The 15,032-nt window shown below is 34.6% G+C and overlaps 1 pseudogene; it reads right to left on the bottom strand.

Annotated features, from left to right (window-relative positions):
* Positions 1-8,646: 8,646 nt before the first annotated feature.
* LOC136851352 (uncharacterized) overlaps positions 8,647-15,032 on the bottom strand; it is a 66,855-nt pseudogene continuing 60,469 nt past the window's right edge.

The following is a 15,032-nucleotide window of genomic DNA, read 5'->3' as shown; positions in this document are numbered from 1 at the left end:
AAGCTTTAACATATATTTAATACTATTAGTCTTCCATACGGCGATGTATTCCACTGTCAGGTATCTTAGTATGAGACATTATTGACCGGTTTGTTTCCTGAAGGCAAACAACAACATGGCAACAGCTAGCGCCCCTAATACTACAGCGACCTGTCCTGATCATCCACGAAGAAACAAGAAAATTAAAATGAGGTTAATGGAAAAACAAGATAAATATTAGGTGAGAAACGAAAATATACGAAAAAACAAACTGCAAAGTAGCTTAGTGACTTGAAAAGGCAGAACCTATCATTTAAAGGGAAGGGGTCACAGAACTGAATGGGGAAGGAGGGGCGGGGGGGGGAGGAGGTAGAGTTCATCCAGAGAGAGTCAAAAACATTGACAAGAGATCTCCCGGCCGAGCGTGTGACCTCGGGCGGCCATGTTGAAACCGCTGGTCTAGTACGTATAGTCTACTGAACTCTAGGGAAGAAACACTAAGGCAACACACTGAATTTTTTCCCCACTTGTTCAGTTTCTAGAAGAGTTTATATTTTATTATGGGTAAAAATTAATCATTACTGTACAATATATTTCGAAATATTATTGTTCTGAGGTCTGCTTTAGTTAAAGGAGAGAATTTTGGATTCTCATCTGTATGTATCTCAAATGTTGGAAACAATTTCGTAAACAAACCGACGACAGAAAAAGCTACAAAAAAGTAATTTCTTTTTTATTCTAAGGTTTTGGAACGATTAGTGAGAATGTTTAAGTACAGCCTGCTATAAGAAAGTAATTTTGGCTTATCTGGAATAAAATAGTTCTTAGAAGGACAAAACAATAATAAAAAAAAATACCTGCCGAAGCACCAGACATAGGCCTAGCATCCGCATGGCCGAGACTCATTTCCTTCTTGTTACCACTCTTATAAGCTATTTTTTTTTCTCTTGGCATGATGATTCGATAATTTCTACCATAAAGAAATTATCTTTATATGTTCGAAATTCAGCTACACTTAAAATAAGGTTTAAATGATACAGCATTACACAATTAGTTTAAGGGGCATAGGCATAGCCTATGAGACCAAACTTCATTTTCTTTTTATCGCCAACATATGACACATATCGATCAATGAAGACACAAATTAAACCCAGGATTTGTTGCATATATGAAAAATAAAACTAATGTTACTTTGGATCTATTACTAGTTGTTTCCTACGGTTTGTTCACGTTGTTCTGAAATACTCTCTCGTAACATTTTTGCAAGACGAGACTTGAGTTTTCTGAACAGCGTATAATGCTGTATGAAACTCTCAGCCACGGCCCATGAAACTCTCAGCCGCGCCCCATAAAATTTCAGCCACGGCCGGGTGGTGACCTGCATTGTTGGCACTACTATAGCGTTACCAGACGCACGATCATGGCTAATTTTAACCTTCAATAAAATAAAAACCACTGAGGCTAGAGGGCTGCAATTTGCTATATTTGATGATTGGAGGGTGGATGATCAACGTACCAATTTGCAGCCCTCTAGCCTTAGCAGTTTTTAAGGTCTGAGGGCAGACAGAAAAAGTGCTGACGGACAGACAAATAGCCATCTTAACAGTTTTCTTTACAGACAACTAAAAAGATTGTAGTAGGCTCATGACATATTACCGAAGAGAGAGATAAAAACTATTATATATCCACATCTTTCTAATAAATACGTTTTTACTCTGAAACCTCGTTTGCAACAAATAAATATCCAAGATGTCTCATTTATCCTTCTCGTGGGAGGTGAAAAAAATGCAACGTTGACCTCCCTGTGAAAATGATTTGAATTCGGGACCTACTCCACTAAGCTGCGAGGAAACTCTTACAGTAATTTCAAAAAGACTGGAATATTTGTATCACGATGTAGTAAGGGTTAGTACCCTTTAATTTAAGCTAAGAAAAAATTGATCTTGTTTTATTATTTATCTTTGGGCGCCATTATAAGCATTTTTTCTTTTGACATATGCAAACTGTCTGGTAACGTATTTATTTGTTAAATTTCATCATCTATTAGTTTCTGTGTTCATATTTACATTTATTTGAAATATGTATTTATATATATATATATATATACACACACATATACATATACACATAGAGAGAGTATATATATATATATATATATATATATATATATATATATATATATATATATATATACAGGGAAGGGGAGGATGGAATGAGGAAGGAGAGGGGAAGAAAAGGGGAGGGGTGTGGGGAAAGGAGGGAGGGGAGGGGTGGAGGAGGGAAGGGAGTGGGAGGACACAGCTAAATTAAAACTTGATCGTGCTTCAGTGTGCAAACAAACAAACAAAAAAACAAATGATTCAGAGTTTCAGCATTATACTAGCTGACCAACCCGGCACTGCCCGGGAAAACTCTAGATGATAGTTGATCATTTACCTTAGAAAGGAAGTAACATATGGTGTGGTTTTGATTAACATGTTTATTTAAAGCAATGAATTCTAGACAGAATTATTAATCACAGGAAAGAAAAGCATTTTCAATGATTCTACATATACTTTACACGACAAAAGAATTCAAAGAAGATGCAGGAAAATTTTTCTAAACATGGCCACAGTTCCAGTCACGTTACTCGGCCTGACACTATGTTAAGTAAAGTACAGGATGCGAAGTAATATTAAACATGCTTGTTAATACTCATAAAAAATTGCATGTCAAAAATGAAAAAAATACTAGTTTTTCCGAACTAACTCACACAGTCCACCGATAAACAGTGACCAGTATAGCATACTCACCACAGCTGCAAAATAGATTCGATGCAGCGTCCAATATCCTGTGTTGCTAAAAATATACATTTATGAAATTACAAATAAATTTTCGCAATAACGTACTTAAAAATAATAACATAGAGACGAAAGAAGATACTTTACGTCATAAATTATATAAGAAATCAATAAAATTATGACATCGGCCTAAAATCGCTTTTTTCTTCGCGCCTTAAACGCAAAAAGACGGCATTTAAACTCCCGCCAATCAAGAGCCCCGTTACAGCGAATCCCAGGCGCAATTTAAATACCCACAGGGGGTTCAGAAGATCCAGGTGTCCGCTGACTCACGCAAATAAATGATGGGGTTGTTGTGGGGGGGTGATGATTTAAACCATTCGTACTCGCCGGGGAAGAATTTAAAGTTATTCATTCAAACTGAACTGAGCTATGCGATTCAAAGGAGTTTAAATGGCTCTCCCCTTTTTAAAGCTAGAGGCGGTGTTGCCATTTGGTATTAAGTGATGATATTTTATTAAAATGTACTTTTAAGTATTTTATAAATATTTTAATGAGATTTTATAGTTTCAAATAGTTTTTAAGTTTATGTTGGATTTAATATTGTTTAAAATATCTCATGAAAAGGTAACATATATGTGCTGTTTCTTGTTTAATGTAGGTGTCTCCTGGCGTGAATTAGTTAGGTCGTAAAAAAATGTAATATCAAAAGATTTCTCTCTCTCTCTCTCTCTCTCTCTCTCTCTCTCTCTCTCTCTCTCTCTCTCTCTCTCTCTCTCTCATGTTAGAAGCAACATAGCACCTTTGTTACACACTTTCAGTATTATTGTACCTATCCTCCTTCCCCCGCCACCCACCCACCACCTCTATCTCTCTCTCTCTCTCTCTCTCTCTCTCTCTCTCTCTCTCTCTCTCTCTCTCTCTCTTCAATACGATACAGCCCAACCGAACCCAAGCAATAGAGGCGTACATTCATCCCGAAGATGAACATGCTGCGAGCGGCATTCATTCCCATAATATCAAAGATAAGACAGGTGAGGGAGAACCTGGACTCCCTGAAGAAGCCTCTGTAACATAGGCGTCAGGTCCTAAAGAATGATAATAAGAGGAAGACTGGAATGCCTATTATAAATTGTCTGGTGAAATCTGAAACATGTGTTAAGACCTCCAAAAGACTGAGAGAGAGAGAGAGAGAGAGAGAGAGAGAGAGAGAGAGGAGAGAGAGAGAGAGAGAGAGAGAGAGCCAAAGGTGAAATATTACTGATAGTATCAAAGGTGACACAGGTGTCCTGGCCTAAAGAAAGATTAAAAAGAGAATGGAATGCCTTTTAGTAATTGTATATGGTGAAATCTGAAACATATGTTAAGACCTCCAAGAGAGAGAGAGAGAGAGAGAGAGAGAGAGAGAGAGAGAGAGAGAGAGAGAGAGAGAGAGAGAGAGCCAAAGGTGAAATATTACCTGATAGTATCAAAGGTGACACAGGTGTTCTATCCTAAAGAAAGATTAAAGAGAATGGAATGCCTTTTAGTAAATTGTCTGGTGAAATCTGAAAAACATATGTTAAGACCTCCAAGAGAGAGAGAGAGAGAGAGAGAGAGAGAGAGAGAGAGAGAGAGAGAGAGAGAGAGAGAGAGAGAGAGAGCCAGAGGTGAAATATTACTGATAATATCATCAAAACATAAAGGTGACACAGGTGTCCTGGCCTAAAGAATGATTAAAAAGAAGAATGAAATGCCTTTTAGTAATTGTATATGGTGAAATCTGAAACATATGTTAAGACCTCCAGAGAGAGAGAGAGAGAGAGAGAGAGAGAGAGAGAGAGAGAGAGAGAGAGATAGAGAGAGCCGAAGGTGAAATATCACAAACAGTATCAAAGGTAACACAGGTGTAATATCCTCAAGAAAGATTGAAAAGAGAATGGAATGCCTCCTAATAAATTGTCTGATGAATATGAAACATATGTTTTGAAAGAAGAGAGAGAGAGAGAGAGAGAGAGAGAGAGAGAGAGAGAGAGAGAGAGAGCCAGCCGAAGGTGAAATATCACCAAGTACATCAAAGGTGACACAGGTATCAGTTCCTAAAGAATGATTAAAAAAGGAAGAATGAAATGCCTTTTCTTAACTGATGAAATCTGAAACGTATGTTAAGACCTCCAAGAGAGAGAGAGAGAGAGAGAGAGAGAGAGAGAGAGAGAGAGAGAGAGAGAGAGAGAGCCGAAAGTGGAATATCACCAATTATATCAAAGGTAACACAGGTGTAATATCCTCAAGGATGATTGAAACGAGAATGGAATGCCTCTTAATAGATTGTCTGATCAAATTGAAAGAAGGAGAGAGAGAGAGAGAGAGAGAGAGAGAGAGAGAGAGAGAGAGAGAGAGAGAGCCGAAGGTGAAATATCACCATAGCAACTGACAACCAGGGACGATTTACTGAACCAGCAGTAGTGTGTTCTGGTAACACTGCTTGTTCTTCATCGATTGCAGCTGTCTTAAAACGTTATCTGAGAAAGATGCTGTGAGAGAGAGAGAGAGAGAGAGAGAGAGAGAGAGAGAGAGAGAGAGAGAATCTAGGATGCAACTATACAAGTGTACTGAATAGACGATAAATTCCTAAATAATGTTTTTATTTATAAAAGGTAGAAGTCAGTTAAATAGGAAATATAATGCTCAAAGAGAGAGAGAGAGAGAGAGAGAGAGAGAGAGAGGTCATTATGCAACTACAGAAGTGTACTGAATGGACGATGAATTCCATAATAATGATTTTTTTTATGAATGGAAGGGGTCAGTTAGATGGGAAACACAATGCCCAGGCCAGAAAAAGTAAAAGAGAGAGAGAGAGAGAGAGAGAGAGAGAGAGAGAGAGAGAGAGAGAGAGAGCTGACAGCTACAGTAACATTCAAATCTAAGGGGCATTTTGTAAGGTATGAAAGGGGTATTTTCTGATTTGTCCTCCAGCCTCTCTGTGAGCAAATGACGTCACAGATATGAAAATAAATTTAATTCCAGAAGAAATATTCATAGAAACGGGTAAAAAATGATTAAATAAATAAGTAAATAAGAGAGAAAATGAATAAATTATATCGAACAGAAATACTGGCGCTTTTCAGATGATCCTTGTTGTTGCGACGCCAGTTGAATCTTCACGCAATCAGTCAGTCAACCTTACGGGATTTTTAACTGTCCAAAAAGTTCTTCTGTTCAAGTCTGTCCTTTTGTTCTCTTTATTAGTCTGTCTCTTTTGTTTATTGACACCTTCTTTCCCGTCATTCTCCTGTTCTTAAATATCCTTTACCCCTCAGGAACTCTATTTTTCCTTCTGCTGACAAGCTTCAGAATTCTCTTCATTCTCCTGTTTTCCAAAACACTTTCTCTTGCTTCATTCGTGCCTGGGCAGCATACGGACATCAGGTTATAGGATCTATCCCCCTTCTTTGAAATAGGAAAAGAACTGAGACAAGGAAAATAACAATCAACTAACGAATTAAACGTCTGTTTTATTACGTCCGGTAATAACAAATATACATTTCTATGTTACATTCTACTGATATGGAAGTATATATATACTTATTATTATTATCCTCACGCTTCATATTTCTTCCGTTTTCTCTTCTTCCTCGTCTGTCACTCTGTCTCTCGTTTTTTTTTTTTTTTTTTGCGTCAGATCTTGCCTTCTTGTTTTTTTTGTTGAGAATTATTGACTCACACGACTTACTATCTGAATGCAGGGTTATGTAATGTCTAGGGATATCAAGTGGAATGAGTTATATATATATATATATATATATATATATATATATATATATATATATATATATATATATATATATATATATATATATACATACACATACTGTATAGAGAATAATACATATATATATAATTTATATATATACGTTATATATGTATATATATATATATATATATATAAATATATATATATATATATAAATATATATATATAGTTGTTCATACTGTATACACACATAAATATAAAAATTTATATATACTAAATATTGATTTTTAAAATCATATATGATAAAATCATCTGCAGTTACTCCAAGTATATATATATATCCATATATAAAATAACGTATACCAACTGTGCGGAATGATGATATATGTACAGTAGATTATTTATATATAAAATATACAGTATATATATGTGATTTAAATGCATGTACATTTCATTTATATACCGCGATTATATGAATATAATAAGTCGTATAATTTATATATATAAATATTTTCGAGAGAGAGAAAAGAGAGAGAGAGAGAGAGAGAGAGAGAGAGAGAGAGAGAGAGAGATGTGTGCACATTAATTCATAAATGTATGCATCTGATTAACAACACAGTTGCTATGGACATGCATAAAATTAATACATCACTAAATGGCTAATTTTTTTTAAAATCTAGAAATGATAAAATCATCGGCAGTTACTCTAAGTCTTCATTTGCATTTATAAAATAACGAAGCAAATTTGCAGAGACATTATGACCAAGATTCATTTATAAAAAACAAAAAAGAAAAGTTATTTCTTCTGATAAAGGAATACATTTCATTTATACACAGCGATTATATGAATGAGGAAGAAGTCGTATGTGTGTGTATATTTTTCGTTCCTGAAAAATAAATAAGTATTGTTTCTGACGTTATTCACACATGTTTTTCATATATTAATGTATACAATGCTATGAATATATATCACAATGCTATACATATATAAACACACTCGCTCATGCACGCGTGCATCGACGCTCAAACACATACATACATATATATATATATACATATATATATATATTATATATACACATATATATATATATATATATATATATGTATATATTAGTTATTACTTTCATATATGTGTATATATAGTATATATATATATATATATATATATATATATATATATATATATATATATTGATATACATGTATATACACATATATATATATATACATATACACACACACACACATATATATATATATATATATATATATATATATATATTTATATATATATGTACACACTCATATATGTATATACATTTTATATATATATACATATATATATATTATATATTATATGTACACACACACATATATATATATATATATATATATATATATATATATATATATATATATATGTAAACATATAATACATTAGTCATTAGTTTTCCCTAATTCTCTCCACTCCACCCAACACGTTGAGAAATTGCATCTGATCACACTCGAAAGTCCCTTCATTTGAAGACGGCGGCACATGAGAATATTTTCTTGGGAATTTCTTTGTGACCTGCATCGAAACTTTGGCACAAGGAGCCAAAACATTTCTGGCAAAATTGAGTGCACTCTGTGACACTGTTGGCAAAATAATTAACTCGCGCGATTTCGGGACACCCTCTTAACATCGACATAAGCTAATCGATGTTTATGTTTACATTTAGAGGAAAGATGCTAAAAGAAGCTTGGTAACTTTCTCGTGGGAAATCACCTTAATGATTAGCTGCCTTCAAGAGAAGTATTTCATCTACCATCTTCCTACTTCGGTAGTCATGATAAAACTTGAAAGAAACGTGGCAAAAAGAGTAAAATAAATCAAAAGACTATATTAAAGAAAAAGAGTAAAATAATGACAAAAAACAAAGGAATTTGAAGGACCAGTAAAAAACCAGTACACTGTCTCTCTACTGCATATTTGAATTATATTTGCTTAAACGAAAAAAATATTTATTGTCATCATCATATATGCTTGTGTGTGTAAACATACATACATACATACATATATACATATATATACATATATATATACAGTATATATATATATATATATATATATATATATATATATATATATATATATATATATAAACAATATTAATAAATTCGTCTACATCCAAAATCAAATATAGCGTCTTGATATGCTTTGCGTTTGTGCTATTCAAAAAAAAAAAAAACACTCAATATATGTTATATCTACTTGTTATTATAACAACTAACACTAGATATGTTACTCCACACTTTACATTGCAAAAGGCGTTGATTCTCACGATTTAATAAGCTCTTAATAAAAGGTGATGTCTAAATTATTATTATTATTATTATTTATCCGTCGTTTGTATGCATTATTTTTGGCGTTTTATTTTTCTTTTATTTATTTTAATCAATTGTTGTCCCGGATCTTTTCCGTTCAAATTTCATTGCTATTATTAATTTCTGACACTTATTAATATGTCAGTCAGTCATTTATCTGATTGTTCACTTAATTTTATGAATGCAATGCTCTTTGAAGTACAAGGTTTTGTCTCCTAAAGTGAATCACGTTCATAATCCAGGTTGCTTGAATTTATGAGACTATATCTTTAAAGTCACTTTTCAAAAACCTGTTAAATTAAATAAGACACAAAAAATAATCAGATTTAGGTTCCAGTGATAAATACCATCGCTTTTATGAAAGAACTTAGGAATGAATAAAAAAAATCGCTATAATGAATAACGTCGATTCAAATGAATTGAAATGGATAGGCTTTTTTGTATTAATTCCAATTTGGCTGAATTCAGCTGAGTATCTGGGGTTTCGTTCTTGTGAAATTTTCATATCACAAAAATCACAACTCAACTCAGCACCCAACCATAATTTTTCATAAGACGAAAATCACAGTTTTTCATCACAAAAATCAATTTTCAATAAGTAAAAATTGCAAGCCACCAAAAAAAAAAACACTTTTTCATTATGTGAAAATCGCAACTCACCATGACACCAAGGTCACGTTTTTCACAACCAACTGTTCATAAAAGGTCACAATTTTTCAAAACACCAAAGTGATAATTTTTCATAGTCAGCTGTTCACAACACCAAGTTCATATTTTTTTTCATAACCCCAGAATCACAACTCTTCAGAACATCAAATTCACAAGCACCTCAACGTGTGATGTATCCTTGGCCACCGTCCAGTACCTCCATTGGACGTCCCCAGCTTTCCAGTTCTCACCAAAACCACTTCCAAGGGTGATACAACTTGGATATTTTAAGTGCCTCATCCAGTGGATGTCCTCGGCGTTCCAGCTCTCATCAAAACCTCTTCTATGGGTGATACAACTTGGCCATTTCAAGTGCCTCATCCAACGGATGTCCTCGGCGTTCCAGTTCTCATGAAAACTGCTTGTATGGGTGATACAACTTGGCCATTTCAACTGCCTCCCAAGTGATATTCTTTGCCTTCCAGTTCTCGTCCAAACAGCTTCTACAGGTGACACAACTTGGCCAGTTCAAGTGCCTCCTCCACTGGATATCCCCAGCTTTCCAGTTCTCGTCAAAGTCGCTTTACAGGTGATAGAACTTGGCCTTTTCAGGTGTCTCTTTCACTGGACATCCCCAGCTTTCCAGTTCTCGTTGAAATCGCTTCTACAGGTGATACAACTTTGCCATTTCAAGTGCCTCATCCCGTACCTTTCAGTTCTTGTCAAAACCTCTTCCACGGGTGATACAAATTGGTTATTTCAAGTGCCTGCTCCAGTGTATATCCCCCGGCCTTCGAGTTCTCGTCAAAACCGCTTCTACGGGTGATACAACATTGTCATTTCAAGTGCCTTCTCCAGTGGCTATCCCCGGCCGTCCATTTCTAGTCAAATCCACTTCTGTGGGTGATACAACTTGGCCATTTCAAGTGCCTCCTCCAGTGGATACTCCCAGCCTTCCAGTTCTCATTAAAACCACTTCTACGGGTGATAGAACTTAGTCATTGCAAGTGCCTCCTCAGGTGAATATCCCCAGACTTCCAGTTTTCATCAAAACTGCATGTATGGGTGATATAACTTGGCCAGTTCAAGTGTCTCATCCGTGTAATCATCCCCGGCTTTCCCGTTCTCGTCAAAACCTCTTCTACGGGTGACACAACTTGGCCATTGCAAGTGCTTCCTCAGGTGAATATCCCCACCCTTCCAGTTTTCGTCAAAACTGATTCTGCGGGTGATACAACTTGTCCCAGTCAAGTGCCTCATCCAGTGTCCATCCCCGGCTTTCCAGTTCTCGTCAAAACCGCTTCTATGGGTGATACAACTTGTCAAAGGCAAGAGCCTTCTCCAGGCCTACATCCCTGACCTTCCAGCTCTCTACGGGTGATGGAGCCTCGGTGCAGTCCGGTGCCTCCAATAGATATCTCCGGCCCTCCAGTTCTCCAGCTTGGCCGAATTCAGCTCCATGCCAGTCTTGGAGATGTAAGCGTGATAGCCTCTGCTCGTCAGCCACTGAACCATCTGCTGAAGGTGTTGCAGACGGCAAGGGGCGTGGTACTTGTGGCGGTTATTGGCAACGACTGACCACTCCATGAATATGTAAGGGGCGAAGTGACTGCTCAAGAAGCGGGTGCCACCTAGCACAGCGCGGCATTCCCAGCCCTCTGGAAAGAAACAGATAAGGTGGGCATAAGAATGGACTGAAATTATTGGCTTCGCTTAAAGGCAGTGTGTCTTTAAGGGGAACCCCGACCGCCGAATTTCGAGGAATTGTCGAATTTTAGTTATTAACAGTGTTCAACTGTTTTATGTCTAAATAAAACATATCCTGAAGCGTTAATGCTAAAAACACTTTTTTTTTAGATTGGTTTATTGACGAATTTTTTCATCGCTTGTACGGCACTGGGAACAACAAGTTGTCGAAAAACTTGTAAAAATCGTCTGTATGACTAATTCTGAATAGGCTAGGTGGAAGTGAGTTATAGACTGTTTCGAACTGTTTTTTTTTTTTTTTTTGTAAATAAACATATCATGAAGCTATGTTGCTAAAAAAATGTTTAGACTGGTTTATTTACAATTTTTTTCATCGCTTGTATGGCACTGTGAACGACGAATTGTAGAAAATCTGTAAAAAATTATCAAAAAATACTTGTATAAAATACTTGTGTCACCCACTAAAGTATCCCATTCTCTCTCTGGAACGCATTAGAGAAAATGGGTTATGATGATATGGGGATAACTCGTTCAAGATGTCCTGATTGTCAGGATTAATGAAAGTCCAAAAATTTGTTTTGCTGTTTTCTGAAAACTTACTTTTTTTTTTTTTTAACTAAATGCTTAGATCTCCAAGAAGACTGAAACAAGTTCAATAAAAATTCTACACTTTGTAGTATAACTATTTATCTACAATTACAAGTGGGTTAATTTTTTGTTGAGTCCCACTTTTTTTGTATATTATTTTTGAAAAGTGACACCACTTTTTTCCAACTGCAAAATGTATGAATTTAGAAGTCGATTTCTTTATTTCCACACTCGTGTATATTCAGTATTAGTTGTATAATAAGTGGTAAAAATTTGAAGCAAGTCCCTTCAACCATAATTCAGCAACAAGCAAATAGATATCTAAAGATATAATGAAATAAAGCAATTTATTTCGAAAAATTATGTTATCTAAAATCCTGGGAGTAATTCTGTTAAATAAAAGTTCTAAAATGATAAAAATTTAGACATTTCAAGGCATAAGAGAAGTCGGAAGTTTCGACATTAAAAACAACACTGCTTTTCACTTTTTTTTATGAGCTGTTTTCCAAGAAGCTTTCTATTGGCAAACGTAAAAAGGTGAAATTGTGAGAATCATAAGAAAATAAGTTGTAATTTTAGGACATTTCCAAGGCAAAGACCCTTTTCTGCGGTTTTTCAAAACAGTTGAAAGTCAGTTTCAAGTGTATTCTAATGTCTAGCACCTGGATTATATATATATATATATATATATATATATATATATATATATATATATATATATATATATATATATATATATACAGTATATATATGTGTATATATATATACATATATATATATATATATATATATATATATATATATATATATATATATATATGTGTGTGTGCATATATATACATATATATATATATATATATATATATATATATATATATATATATATATATATATATATATATATATCTTAAATAACACCACAACGTCAATTTATAAAATGTGAACCTATGGCTTTATGGGACATATCTGAAACTGAATGCCACCAACGGTTGGAAAACTAAAAAAAAAAAAAAATACTCCGCACAAAACATTCCTAACATGTTATGGTCCAGTTGAGTCTATGAAAAGAGAAATTCTCAATATGAAATGCGAGCCAGAAATGTTTGCTTTGTAAACGTGTTTTAAACGGACGTTTATACGACTGGAAAAAAATGGTCGACCATCATCCACGCTTTTAACAGCAAAACGATAAAAACGAGTTGGGAAACAAATTTACGTGGTTGGAATATATCCTCTCTCTCTCTCTCTCTCTCTCTCTCTCTCTCTCTCTCTCTCTCTCTCTCTCTCTCTCCTGTGCTATGAAAATGTAAAATGATATTCCATCATCATGTACAGAACTTGCTCTTTGTATCTTCCGCGCTTTTAATATTTCAAATGCACAAAAACTGGGAGCTATAAACGTAAGATAAATAGTTAAATTGCCTCCCATAAAGGTGGATTATAAAAGCAAAGCGGTGTTGCCTTTCGGTTGGGTAAATATTAATCTTGGACAAAGATGGCGGAGCCGTTAGGTACGAATATTTCTCTATTCCTTTGATTTCCATATTCTTCATTTTTTTTTTTTTTCTTTGGTTTCCATAGTCTACGTTGAATCTTATTTTGTTTCCTTATTGGATCTAAAAAGATAAAATCTCTGAATCATATTCTGTTTCTTTATAGATTTGGAAAATATATGTTAATTTCTACACTCTCCAGTTTTTTATTTCTTTACTGAGCATTTATCGAATATTGTTTTTGCATCTTTATTTGTTTTGACGAAGGAATCTTTAAGTGTTTAACTTGGAATCTTTATTTACCTTTGATAATAACAAGTATTCCTCCATATTTATTTCGTTCCTGAATAGTTATTGTACCTCCATTTGCTAGTTCTTGAAGTGCTTTGGGGGTGGGGAGTGGGGTGGGGTTGAGAGAGCCTTTAAGCATTATAGATATTATTATAATGTAAAAAAAAGTCTGCCTCACCAATGTCAATCTTGAGGATGACAATCGAAGTGTTGACGTATTGAGTGAGGTCATTCAAGGTCACCGAGGTCACGGCATCGCGAGGCTTCGTTTTCCGGATCTTCTCGGATATCTGAGCCGAGACCTGTTCCACCGAGGTTCCACCGAGGTTCCCTGGACGGTACCGCAACTGAGGGAGAAAGAGAGAGGAATTAAAAAGGGGATTCATTAAATGAGTTCTAAATTTAGATACTGAGACAAATTTTGTTTTGGGAATAGGAACCGTTATGAAATGAGTTCTAAATTTAGATGCTGAGACAAATTTTGTTCTAGGAATAGGAACCGTTATTAAATGAGTTCTAAATTTGAATGTTGAGACAAATTTTGTTATAGGAATAGGAACCGTTATTAAATGAGTTCTAAATTTAGATACTGAGACAAATTTTGTTTTGGGAATAGGAACAGTTATGAAATGAGCTCTAAATTTAGATACTGAGACAAATTTTGTTCCAGGAATAGGAACCGTTATTAAATGAGTTCAAAATTTAGATATTGAGAAAAATTTTTTTATGTGAACAGGAACCGTCATTAAATGAGTTCTAAATTTAGATGTTGAGACAAATTTTGTTACAGGAATAGGAACTGTTATTAAATGAGTCCTAAATTTAGGTATTGAGACAAATTTTGTTATAGGAATAGGAACCGTTATTAAATGAGTTCTAAATTTAGATACTGAGGCAAATTTTATTACAGGAATAGGAACTGATGTATAGATACGAAACAAAATTTTGACTAAAAAATGCAAGTTTAGAAATAATGAAATAATAAATGAAAGAAAAACTGAAACGAAGTTATAAGTCCCGGGAATTGCTCAGGAGGTAGAAGAAGAAGAAGTAAGAGCTTTCAGTAAAACTAAAGATTCTAGAGAAGGAATTAAATTATTCAGGAAACATGTTGAGAGGAGTGAAGCTTCAAACCGTAAGAACAACGTGAATAATGTAGAGAACGAAGGGGCAGATATACGTATGAAGAATGGAGATGATTACTTAGAAAGCAAAGAATGTGGGAATTTCAAAGGACATACAGAAGACATGAAACTGAGAGGGCTGGAGTTTCAAATATAAGGTGTTATTGGGGTTATTTAGAAAGCAATAATAAGCATTATTTTCGAGAGTTTAAAGATAATGACAGCTTTTCCTTCAGAGTATTCTCTTTTTAAGGATAGGATGGCTATTCATTTTAGCTATTCACATGTTAAGAATGGTGATAGCTAGTCACTTTGGCTA

This window comes from Macrobrachium rosenbergii, chromosome 23, assembly GCF_040412425.1.
Source record: "Macrobrachium rosenbergii isolate ZJJX-2024 chromosome 23, ASM4041242v1, whole genome shotgun sequence".
Classification (NCBI taxonomy): Eukaryota; Metazoa; Arthropoda; class Malacostraca; order Decapoda; family Palaemonidae; genus Macrobrachium; species Macrobrachium rosenbergii.
Note: the sequence above shows the minus strand (reverse complement) of the source record. Positions and strands in the feature narration are given on the sequence as shown.